Source organism: Ochotona curzoniae, unplaced genomic scaffold, assembly GCF_017591425.1.
Source record: "Ochotona curzoniae isolate NIBS_2020 unplaced genomic scaffold, NIBS_Ocur_1.0 contig_2599, whole genome shotgun sequence".
NCBI lineage: Eukaryota > Metazoa > Chordata > Mammalia > Lagomorpha > Ochotonidae > Ochotona > Ochotona curzoniae.
Window position 1 is genome coordinate 3,895,087 of NW_024465520.1, and position 11,646 is coordinate 3,906,732.

The following is an 11,646-nucleotide window of genomic DNA, read 5'->3' on the forward strand; positions in this document are numbered from 1 at the left end:
AGAGATCCAGGATTATATTTAGATATTATATTTAGATTCATCCATCTGAAAATCCTGCCCTTAATTGGATTTTAAAAGCAAAATTATACTTTTACCTGTTTCTTAAATCTGATGATATCATTGACTTAAATGATTGACCACTTAACTGTTTAATCTCCAAAAATAAGATGCTGGACTCTATGCTGGGTATATGCTTGCAATGAAGGAATCTCAACTGAACTTGAACTGTGGTTATGCAGCAAGGTGGAAGAATCCACTATGGGGGGAGGTTTGTGGGAGAGGTGGGGGGAATCCCAGTGCCTATAAAACTGTATCACATAATACAATGTTATTAACAATTAAAAAAAAAGAACTAAAAAAAAAAAAAACAAAAATGGAAGAAACAACTGCTGAAAAGATGGAGTTGACAGCAGGTTTGACTGATGCTAAGCCAATTGTGGGTTCCTACATGACCTAGTAGTGTGGGCATAAAGCTGACAGCAGGACTGTGTGCAGTATCAAGAAATTGACATTCAGCCATATTTCTGTAGAATATTATGTTCCGAAACATCCTGCTATACTAACGGAACGATAAAGAGACAATTCTTTCTTGTAAGTGTGTGATCACTTTAACAACACATTTCATTCAATAAAAACATGTAATAAGTGTGATCTTAAATGTGTTTCTGTGACTCGGAACATCCAATTTTTGAAACTTCTAATTTAGTTGCTTATCAAATTCGTAAAACAAATAATAAATATGGGTCAGAAAAGCACCATCCATGGAGCAATTTGAGCCCAACTTCCAGCATATGAGAAGCTGACCTCATTTTATAATACAGGGAGAATCAGTGAATTCTTCATGTGACCCTGTTTTAATTTATGGGCGACTTTAGGTAAGGAATTTCTGTTACAGACCCAAGCTCATTTTCATTCGCTTGGCTCTCCTCTTCCTTAAACTATTCACTCCCACTATGCAGTGATTAATTTTTCAAGCTTCAAGACAGCATAGCCTTGCATTTTTGTGGATTGCATTTTTGTGAAAAGCAATACCACTCAGTACAAGAAAACCCCAGGGAGATTCATCCATATGGACACCGATTATATATCTGGAAACAATAAAATAGTTTTTCTTTTACTGACTGTGTTATTTTTGTTTTATTAGTGCTTTACTTTACCAAGGAGATGCTGGGCACAGAGTGATTGGGCCAATTAATAACTTTTAGAAAAAAAAATCCTAGTTTTATGAACTAAAATACCCAAATCATGTTTCAGTAATTATAATCCAGATACAAAGACTATTTGCATGTTAAGTGGCTTATATATTTGTGCTACGTGATTATTTCGGAAGCCCTGCTCTTTTCTCTAGATAGTAAATGGTATTATCAGTTTTATAGCAATCATATTGTATGTATTGGGACTGGCATCACGGCACAGTGGATTCAGCTGCAGCCTCTGACACTGGCATCCCATATGAATGCCAATTTTGTCTGGGAAAGCAGCAGCAAGATGACTCAGAACCATGACGGAAATGGATGAAGCTTTCGGCCTCTGGCTTCAACCTGGCCGGGCCTGGACATTGCAGCTGGTTTATGAGTAAATCAACAGATGGAACATCTATTTCTCTTTGTATCTCTGTGTCATTCTGCCTCTCAAATAAATAAACCAATGTGGAGGCTTAGGCAACTATGTAAGTTTCTGCTTCCAAAGCCAGAAGCTCTAGATTCCTGACTGGCCTGGCCCAGCCCTGGCTGCTGTGTCCATTTGAGAAGCGAATCAGAGGATGCCAGACTTCTCTGTTTCTCCTTCCTTCTCAAAAAATTCTGAGTGTGGATTTATACATATGACTATATATACAATGCATGTACGTATGTGTACAGTTCAATTAGTGTTTGTACACAGCAATAAGATTAGATTTCATTTGATGATACAGTGGTTCAATAATTTGCCAAATCAGCAGGAACTGCACCTCATTAGCAAGTATTGGAGCACAAACTCTACTTATTAAATCTCAACATACCTCAAGAAACTATGGGGGGCTGGGCTGAGGCCCAAGGTGGGAGCTGAGAATACAACCCATGTCTTCCTGCTAGGAGGCAGTAACCCAGACACTGGACTGTCACTTTGTGCCTCCCAGGCTGTGCATTGTTAGCAGAGCCGTGACTTGAACACAATATTCTGATACACAAAGTGGGAATCTCAACTGTTGCCTTAAGTAGCAGGCCAAAGGAGGCCCCTTCAAAAACTTCAAATACTCTTGTGCATATCAAAGTTTGACAGCACTGTATCAAAAGAGCCTTGGCTATTTGGTTAGGGATAGTGGGTATAACTGACAAACATTCTATAATTGCAATAAAAATCACCTACAACACCTGTGGGCTTCATGTGAGCTAGACTGGGGAAAAGCCAGGCTGGGCTGATTGTTCCTACTGGTGCAAACAAAATCAGAGTGGGTGAGAGTTGGTTGGGCTTTGCCACAGCATCAGGTGGCAGATGCTGGCACTGAAGGCTAATTCTGTCAAGTTAAACTGCAGAACCACCTGGTGAGCGCATGTTCCAGGAGTGGGAGTGGACCTGGTAGGGAAATAATGGGCATCTCCCTCTCAGATTATCCCTCCCACTAGAGGGCATGAAAACCAAGACTGGGCAGGCATGGCTGGACAGAACAGGCACCCACTAGCATGTGTGTGGGATGGATAGTGGGACTGATTGGGTTGAACTAGGCTTCAATGTCCATTGACATGTATGAGAGCTGAATGGGATGTGGGACAAACTGGACCAGTCTGCTGTCCATACTAGCAAGCAAGGGAGCCTGGGCTGCGGGTGGGCCTGGTGAAAGTTGTTAGAAGTCTCCCCATCTGGGCTGCAGCTCCCACTGGTTGACGTGGCCAAGGGTGTGGTGGGCAGGATTGGGGTGGGCTCTGACACCCATTGGTTCACGTAGAAGACAGGGCTGGAAATAGAACTGACCCAGCAATTGCAACCACTTGCATGTGCGTAAGCAACGGACTGTGCTGGACCCTGTACAGGCATGCACACACGACGATCACCTCAGACAAAGTTTGTTTTTGGATCCTTCCCACTGAACTGCTGATCTCACAACCCCAACCATGAAGAGAAGCACAGGATCCGTGGTCTAGGCATGGAGTGTGGTTGCCAAAGCTGAGCCTCCTCAGAAGCTCAGGCAAAGCAGTGACAACATATCCAAGTGCACATGGAGGACAGGACAGATCATAGGAACCTGCACAGGACACCTGGTACCACATCAAAGGAAAGAGAACAGAACAAACAGATAATCTACCCCAGCCATGGTTTGGCAGTGATAATCTGGGCAAATGGAGACTCTAAGGTGTACTATGACAGCCAGTGGATTCTGGAGAGATTTCATCATACTTGGAATGGCGAGACTAGCAGCAATTCAGAATGGTTGAAGTCTCAAAACCACTTGAGCAGTGTCCTCAGAGCGTGACCCACGTTGAGGAACCTGGGATGGGTGGGAGGCTGGGTGTGGCTTCTACCTTTATCTCTCCCCTTACCACAGACACAGAAAATAATAATAATAATATGGAAACAATGGTCTTACCCATTTTCCTGTAGCCCTTGACCCTTTGTACCCTAATCAACTACATAAAGATTAGCAAAATAAAAAAAAATTTTTTAAAGAAACAAACAATAAAATTCCACATCACACAAAAAATCACTTTTTATGTATCTTTTTTAAAAATGGATTTAGTTTCAAGAACAACAACAAAAATCAAGTCAATTCTAGACAACAACTTAAACTCTTACTTGAAGGGGGGAAACTCAATAATACCATCACAGTTAATATTATTGTGGTGTTTACTATCAATGTACCAGGCATGGTTCCATGAGGTTTTCATACATCTCATTTAATCCTCACAAAATCCTATCAAGGTACATTGAGAATGTTAAGATAAGTAATTGCAATTGGACTAATTGGTGTTTTTCATTAAGATTGTCACACTTTGGTAGGGACACTGAGATGAAAATGCTTACTTGCTAAAACACAGTGAGTTGGAAGCAAGGGCACAAAGCCAGAGATGGCACAGGTGGGATACCATATCTGACCAAACACTTTCATAGAACTCACTGGGAATTACTGATGCTCATAATTTATTTTAATTTCAGATGATATTTACATAGTCAGGGTGGGAAGGATATGGGGTTAGGGAGAAATGGGTGTGATCATTGTTTCCAAGCTTTCTATTTCTTCTTCCCATTTCTGGTGGGAGGGGGGAGATAGAATAGTTCATACCCAACCTCCCAGCCATCCCAGTAACCAAAAATGTTTTGATTACTTACATTTTATTCATGGACAGTTTGCTCACCAACTGCACTTTGGGAGTAGGGGGAAAAGCATTGGCAAATCAAGGGAAACGGAGACCTTTGGGTTGAATCAAACCAACTTATTGGTAATGATTTGGCTAACAAAAGATTTACTTGTCTCTCTCAGCTTGAGCAATCTAAGCTGTGTTGCACTGTGAGTTTACTGTCAGCATTCCCAGAAGTCTGAAATCATTTCAGAATCTTTTTTATATAACTTACCTCACACCACGCTAAGGATGATCCCTCTGAGACCGGGACCCAGGGTGTGACAACCGCTCCAAGAAAGATCGGGACACAGGGAATGCAAGGTGAATGAAATCATGCCCACTTTATTGAACTCAACAGGGTATATATTTATTAGGCAGGTTACTTAGGCAACCACACAAAGGTTCCTCTAAAGACAGCACACAAGGAGATGAAGTAAATCACCAGAGTCAAAGGAATAAGCCTATTGTTCAGAAACAGATTCAGACCTTCAAACCAATTAACTGAGGAAGGGGATACGCTCATCCACAAGCAATTAACGAGGAAGGAGGCACAGGGAAGCACCGCTCATCCCCAGCCGTGCTTGGCTAGTATGGCAGCCACAGTCCCACGCAAGAAGCCTGCTTCCTGCTGCCAGTGCTCTCTGTCTGCTGAGAGTATGTGTTCTGGGGTCCTCGGGCATCCTAGCGACTGGTTCAGGGGCACATTTCCGTACCACGCAGCAGTTGTGTCATGAAAAGTTTGAAAGTTTCAATTCACTTGCCAGTATGAGTGCTAAAACATAGCTCTCGAAAGATAGGAGGTTTCTTTATTCTTCTGTAGGTATCATGGTAATTCGAACATATTCATCAGTTTCTCTATGGGATGTCATGACCTTCTTCCTAGAATATTGGGCGTGACCTGGCAGGAACAACAGTGAACAAGAAAACAAGCAGGAATCAGCAGAAGTTGTTTGATTATTCATGCCACCATGTTAAATAACAATTCATTGTTTAAGTTGAATCACAGCTTAGAAAATGGGCCAATGAATACAACTGAGGGAAATCTCATGCCAAGTTTTCTGCTTTATACTAATTATGTGAACTGAAACAGCCACTGATCCAACCCTGCCATACATAGGTGTCTGAAATTCCTCATTTTTCCGCACAGTCAGAGGAGCTGGGTTCATACTGATTGCAATCATATTACATTTGATCTCAGCCAAAAGGCTGAGAAGCAATTGATTGCAATCATATTGACTTTTTTTAAAAAGATTTATTTTATTTTTATTGGAAAGTCAGATATACAGAGAGGAGGAGAGACAGAGAGGAAGATCTTCCGTTCAGTGATTCACTCCTCAAGTGGCCACAATGGCTAGAGCTGCACAAATCCAAAGCCAGAGCCTCTTCCGGGTCTCCCAGATGGGTGCAGACTCCCAAGGCTTTGGGCCATCTTCAACTGCTTTCCCAAGCCACAAGCATGGAGCTGGATGGGAAGTGGGGCAGCTGGGATAACTGGCACCCATATGGGATCCCAGCACATGCAAGGTGAGGACTTTGGCTGCTAAGCTACTGCACTGGACTTATCATACTGACTTCTATGACAAATTTTATTACAGTCTCAGAAAATGAACATCTACTATACCTAATTATGGGTTTTCAGAATGCTGAAATAGGCTAACAACATGTTCCCACATCATAGAGCAAGATAAGGTAATGACATACTGTATCATTGCCATCTGTGCTAACTGGCTTCCTATAGAGTTTATTTATTTGAGATGCAGAAACAGATCGAACACACAAACACACACACATTTCTCACTTGCTAGTTGTGGCAATCAAATATAACAAAAAATGCTTACAAAGCAGGCAGTAGCTAATAATCTAATTTAGAGCATAAAGTTTATCCATCACAGAATTACTTGGTATTATTTCCAGATATTTGTTGTTTATTCGTATTGCCTGATTACAGTTGAACTGTCTCCTAGCAACTGATTCTTGAAAGAAACTCCCGTTTCAGGAAGAGGTCACTGCTTTTTCTGTCATTGCCAGAGAGCAGAGCCTCAAAGGTTAATGACAGGAAAGCCAAATCCACAGGCAGAAGCAGGTTAGTATGTTTTGAATTATGTTACTATTTCTCCCTCCTTTTTGTCCTTTTACCATTCTTCCCCCACCCCCAATATTATTATAGTAATACAGTTTTTTAGCAACTGTTACAAGTTTAACATTCTATATTTAAGTGCATCATGGTATTGAAGATATAGGCAAAGCTGGAAAATCTAGTGTCATATTGTCAAGGTACATGTCACAGTTTCATTGGGAGTTTCTTTTTACTCAGTAGCGGAGGTATGTGCTGCATTGGGTCTTCATTTCCAGGATGCTGGTCTCCATTATATAGTTTATCTATGAGTATATATATGTATATATTTGTTTGCCTATAACTATTTGTTTTGTATTTTGCATGAAGGTTATGTAAGAAAGAAGATATATTTCTCCATTTTGGACCAGCTTTTTCCACTCAGCGTAACTGTCTCCAACTGGGAGCATTTTGTTGCCGCTGGTAGAATTTCATTTGACATTTAACCACTGCATAGGATCCATGAGTAGACATATCACAGTTTCTTTATCCATTCTTCTTTTGATGAATATCTGGTTGCTTTTATGCCTTTGCTATTGTGGATCATGCTACTATAAACACAGCATTGCAAGTCACTTTATCATGTTCAGATTTCACCTCAAGAGGCAAATTGTTCCAAGTGGCATTGGTTTCCTAAATCTGGTTTATCCTCATATTAGCTGAGTTTATACTCTGATGTTACCTTGAACAGATCATATTTAGCACATGAGTGTTAAAGTTACACTTAATCTTGACTTGAAAATGACAAGAGGTAAGTTCAGGAATCTGTGTCCAACTGACTCTTGATTATCAGCCCTTGCGTTCGGACTGTATTTCCCACTTATATTTCATCCTGATCTCATGCTCTAGATTTTTGTTATCCTATTTCTGGGGTTCGCCACATGTGAAGCCATGGGCTAAGTAAGAAAAGTCAATAATATGGTTCATAGTGGTGCTCCACTATTTTGTGATAGACAAATCTTTTCCCAGTTTTCTGCCTTAAGATGCAGGATCGGTCCAGTGTTGCAATCTGGTGTGTTAAGCTGCTACCTGCAAGACTAGCATCACCTTTGAGTATTACTTCAAGTCTTAGTCATTCCACTTCTGATCCCACTCCCTACTAACAAGACTGGGAAAGTAGCAGAAGATGGCCCCGGTGCTTTGGCCCTGCCACCAACATGGGAGACCTAGAGGAAGCATGTGGTTCCCGGCTTCAGCCTGGCCGTGACACATAAGTTTTCAATCTAGTTGCACCAAAATCCTTCTAATTTCAAAGGGAAAATGAGTAATATTTACAAGCAGAGTCTAAATAATCAATCTTCTAATCAAATGATCCAAGTGTACACTATCAATAATAGGAAATTTAAATTGAATACAATATGAAATAAGATATACATCGCATACATCTTGACATCCTTACAAGAAAGGAGATAATGAAGTTCTTGTGTTTTGGGTTAGATTCCAATGGCAGTTAAGCAAAATGTCCCTTATACCAATCATTTTTGTGCTGCAAGTGGATCTGGTCCAGAGTTGGTGTAGTTTGATGCTCATTGTATGCTTACCTTCAGTGCCCATCGGACTTCAAGTTCCTCCACTTATAATTTCTGTTTAAGATAAACAAATTTGCCAAAATAGTTTACTGAAAGTCTGCTCTGTAGATTCGTTTTCATGCAGAATTTATAGGCTCATGCAGTCGATTGGTCTTTCCACTGAATTCTAACCAGTGGCAGGCAGACAAAGGTTTTTGTTGTTGTAACTTAAGCATCACTCTTCAACACTATAAACATGCTGAGTGAACTCTGATCGGGAGCAATACAGAACTTTACTCATTTATCCATTTAGGAATATCATCAGGCAGGAAAAATTTTACAGAAAAGCTACTACTGGCTATCTGGGTATGCTTGTGTGGAGGTGGTGAGGCATGAATAAAAGGGAGCTGATGATACTTTCATTCAAAATATATCTTAGAAACATACCGGTGTACACAAGTTCCTAAGATCAAACTGGGAACACTCTACTTTATGCCCCATTGCCTTCAGAATCTTGGTGGGCGTGAGGGGATAGCTGAATTTACTCTCTCTTCCATTACCCCGGAGTAGGAAGTGCTTCCCCGACAAAGCATCTCATCTTCTGATGTCTTACTGAAAGTTGAGCATCATAACACAAGAGTGAGGCAAAAAGGAAGCATCTCTTCCTGTTTTTAAGGTCCATTGCCCTTAAGAGATGTTTTAAGAACATATCTGGGGACTAAGGCTTTGGATCATTGTAGGGCATTGGTTTCCTAAATCTGGTTTATCCTCATATTAGCTGAGTTTATACTCTGATGTTACCTTGAACAGATCATATTTAGCACATGAGTGTTAAAGTTACACTTAATCTTGACTTGAAAATGACAAGAGGTAAGTTCAGGAATCTGTGTCCAACTGACTCTTGATTATCAGCCCTTGCGTTCGGACTGTATTTCCCACTTATATTTCATCCTGATCTCATGCTCTAGATTTTTGTTATCCTATTTCTGGGGTTCGCCACATGTGAAGCCATGGGCTAAGTAAGAAAAGTCAATAATATGGTTCATAGTGGTGCTCCACTATTTTGTGATAGACAAATCTTTTCCCAGTTTTCTGCCTTAAGATGCAGGATCGGTCCAGTGTTGCAATCTGGTGTGTTAAGCTGCTACCTGCAAGACTAGCATCACCTTTGAGTATTACTTCAAGTCTTAGTCATTCCACTTCTGATCCCACTCCCTACTAACAAGACTGGGAAAGTAGCAGAAGATGGCCCCGGTGCTTTGGCCCTGCCACCAACATGGGAGACCTAGAGGAAGCATGTGGTTCCCGGCTTCAGCCTGGCCGTGACACATAAGTTTTCAATCTAGTTGCACCAAAATCCTTCTAATTTCAAAGGGAAAATGAGTAATATTTACAAGCAGAGTCTAAATAATCAATCTTCTAATCAAATGATCCAAGTGTACACTATCAATAATAGGAAATTTAAATTGAATACAATATGAAATAAGATATACATCGCATACATCTTGACATCCTTACAAGAAAGGAGATAATGAAGTTCTTGTGTTTTGGGTTAGATTCCAATGGCAGTTAAGCAAAATGTCCCTTATACCAATCATTTTTGTGCTGCAAGTGGATCTGGTCCAGAGTTGGTGTAGTTTGATGCTCATTGTATGCTTACCTTCAGTGCCCATCGGACTTCAAGTTCCTCCACTTATAATTTCTGTTTAAGATAAACAAATTTGCCAAAATAGTTTACTGAAAGTCTGCTCTGTAGATTCGTTTTCATGCAGAATTTATAGGCTCATGCAGTCGATTGGTCTTTCCACTGAATTCTAACCAGTGGCAGGCAGACAAAGGTTTTTGTTGTTGTAACTTAAGCATCACTCTTCAACACTATAAACATGCTGAGTGAACTCTGATCGGGAGCAATACAGAACTTTACTCATTTATCCATTTAGGAATATCATCAGGCAGGAAAAATTTTACAGAAAAGCTACTACTGGCTATCTGGGTATGCTTGTGTGGAGGTGGTGAGGCATGAATAAAAGGGAGCTGATGATACTTTCATTCAAAATATATCTTAGAAACATACCGGTGTACACAAGTTCCTAAGATCAAACTGGGAACACTCTACTTTATGCCCCATTGCCTTCAGAATCTTGGTGGGCGTGAGGGGATAGCTGAATTTACTCTCTCTTCCATTACCCCGGAGTAGGAAGTGCTTCCCCGACAAAGCATCTCATCTTCTGATGTCTTACTGAAAGTTGAGCATCATAACACAAGAGTGAGGCAAAAAGGAAGCATCTCTTCCTGTTTTTAAGGTCCATTGCCCTTAAGAGATGTTTTAAGAACATATCTGGGGACTAAGGCTTTGGATCATTGTAGGGTAGGTTGGGACAGTGAATGGATCTGTTGGTATCCCTGAGCATGGCAGAAGGGAGAAGGGGAGAAATGACTGCTGGGAGATGGAATTGTGTTCTCAGTCTTGGGAGGAAAGTTCTGAGCATGCAGTCAGTGAAGAAAAACAAAGACTTGAGATAATGGGAAGAAAAGGGCTAACAAACAGCAAGGCCTGACATTGCACCTCTGAGACATTGAGTCTAGGTGCAGAGAAATTAAGTCAAAGTGAAGGAAAAACAGCATCAGGAAAAACAGACTCTAAAAATAGCTCCAAATTATCTGGACTCCTGACATCCTGTGAGCTGTTCTCTGAGGCTCAGTTAAGTTTTTCGACTAAATTTAGGCTGAAAAATATCAATGGAAATTTTAGCATTATGACAATGAACTAACAAGGAATCCTGTCATCATTCAAGTGAAAGTACATTAGAAAATGCTTCAAGTCACTATTCATTACTGGTTATGAGGTTTACCAGAAGTGAACACATATGTTCCCTCCACACCCTACCCAACACCTGTCCTGACCATGCCTGCCATGCCCTGAATTATTTTTCTAGAAGAATGGATGACCCCCTCTTTCTTCTCCTTCCTTCCTTCCCTCCTTCTTTCTTTTCTTCCTTAATTCCTTCATTCTTCTCTCCCTCCCGCTCTCTCTCCTTCCTTTCTTCTTTCTTTTTTTCTTTTATTTCTGGAAATACCATTTATTTACTCAAAACACAATGAGAGATAAAGAGAGAGAGAGAGAGAGGAATCCGCTATCTGCTGGTTCATTGATAAACGGCTGCCATGACAGAGGTTGGGCCAATAGCTCCCTTTGTCCTTTTGAGTTACTGTCATCATTCTTTGAGTACTTCCTTGTGTCATACAACTCATCTGGTATGTTTCCTTGCCATAAGTCTAACATCAACCATGTCTTGAAAAGGCTTCATTCCTTTGAACAAAAAGTAGAATCTACAAATCGAGATCTGGGACTTGATGAAGAGGACTTGTAAGGAATGAAGTTCTTCCTTTGCTCTCTTCAAGGAAAAAGATAAGCAAAGGCAGCCCCTATGCAGAGCAGCTCAAGATTGAAAGTATCTGCATGAGGCACATTGTAGTGTGGGAAGACGCCCTGACGTGGCAAGTTCTCTTCTTGGTGAAGGGTAAGTGTCAATGTCAGGCAAGACTGAAAGTACTTTTATGAGATTTACCTTTTTGATCCATATGTCTTAGTCCTTTGAAAGTCCTGGTATTATTAAAGTGTCCTGAGTTTAGCAAATCCTTCGGCTATGATTTAAAAAAATGAGCAAAAAATTTGAGTATATAAATAAGTTAGACAACAAAAACCATAGTA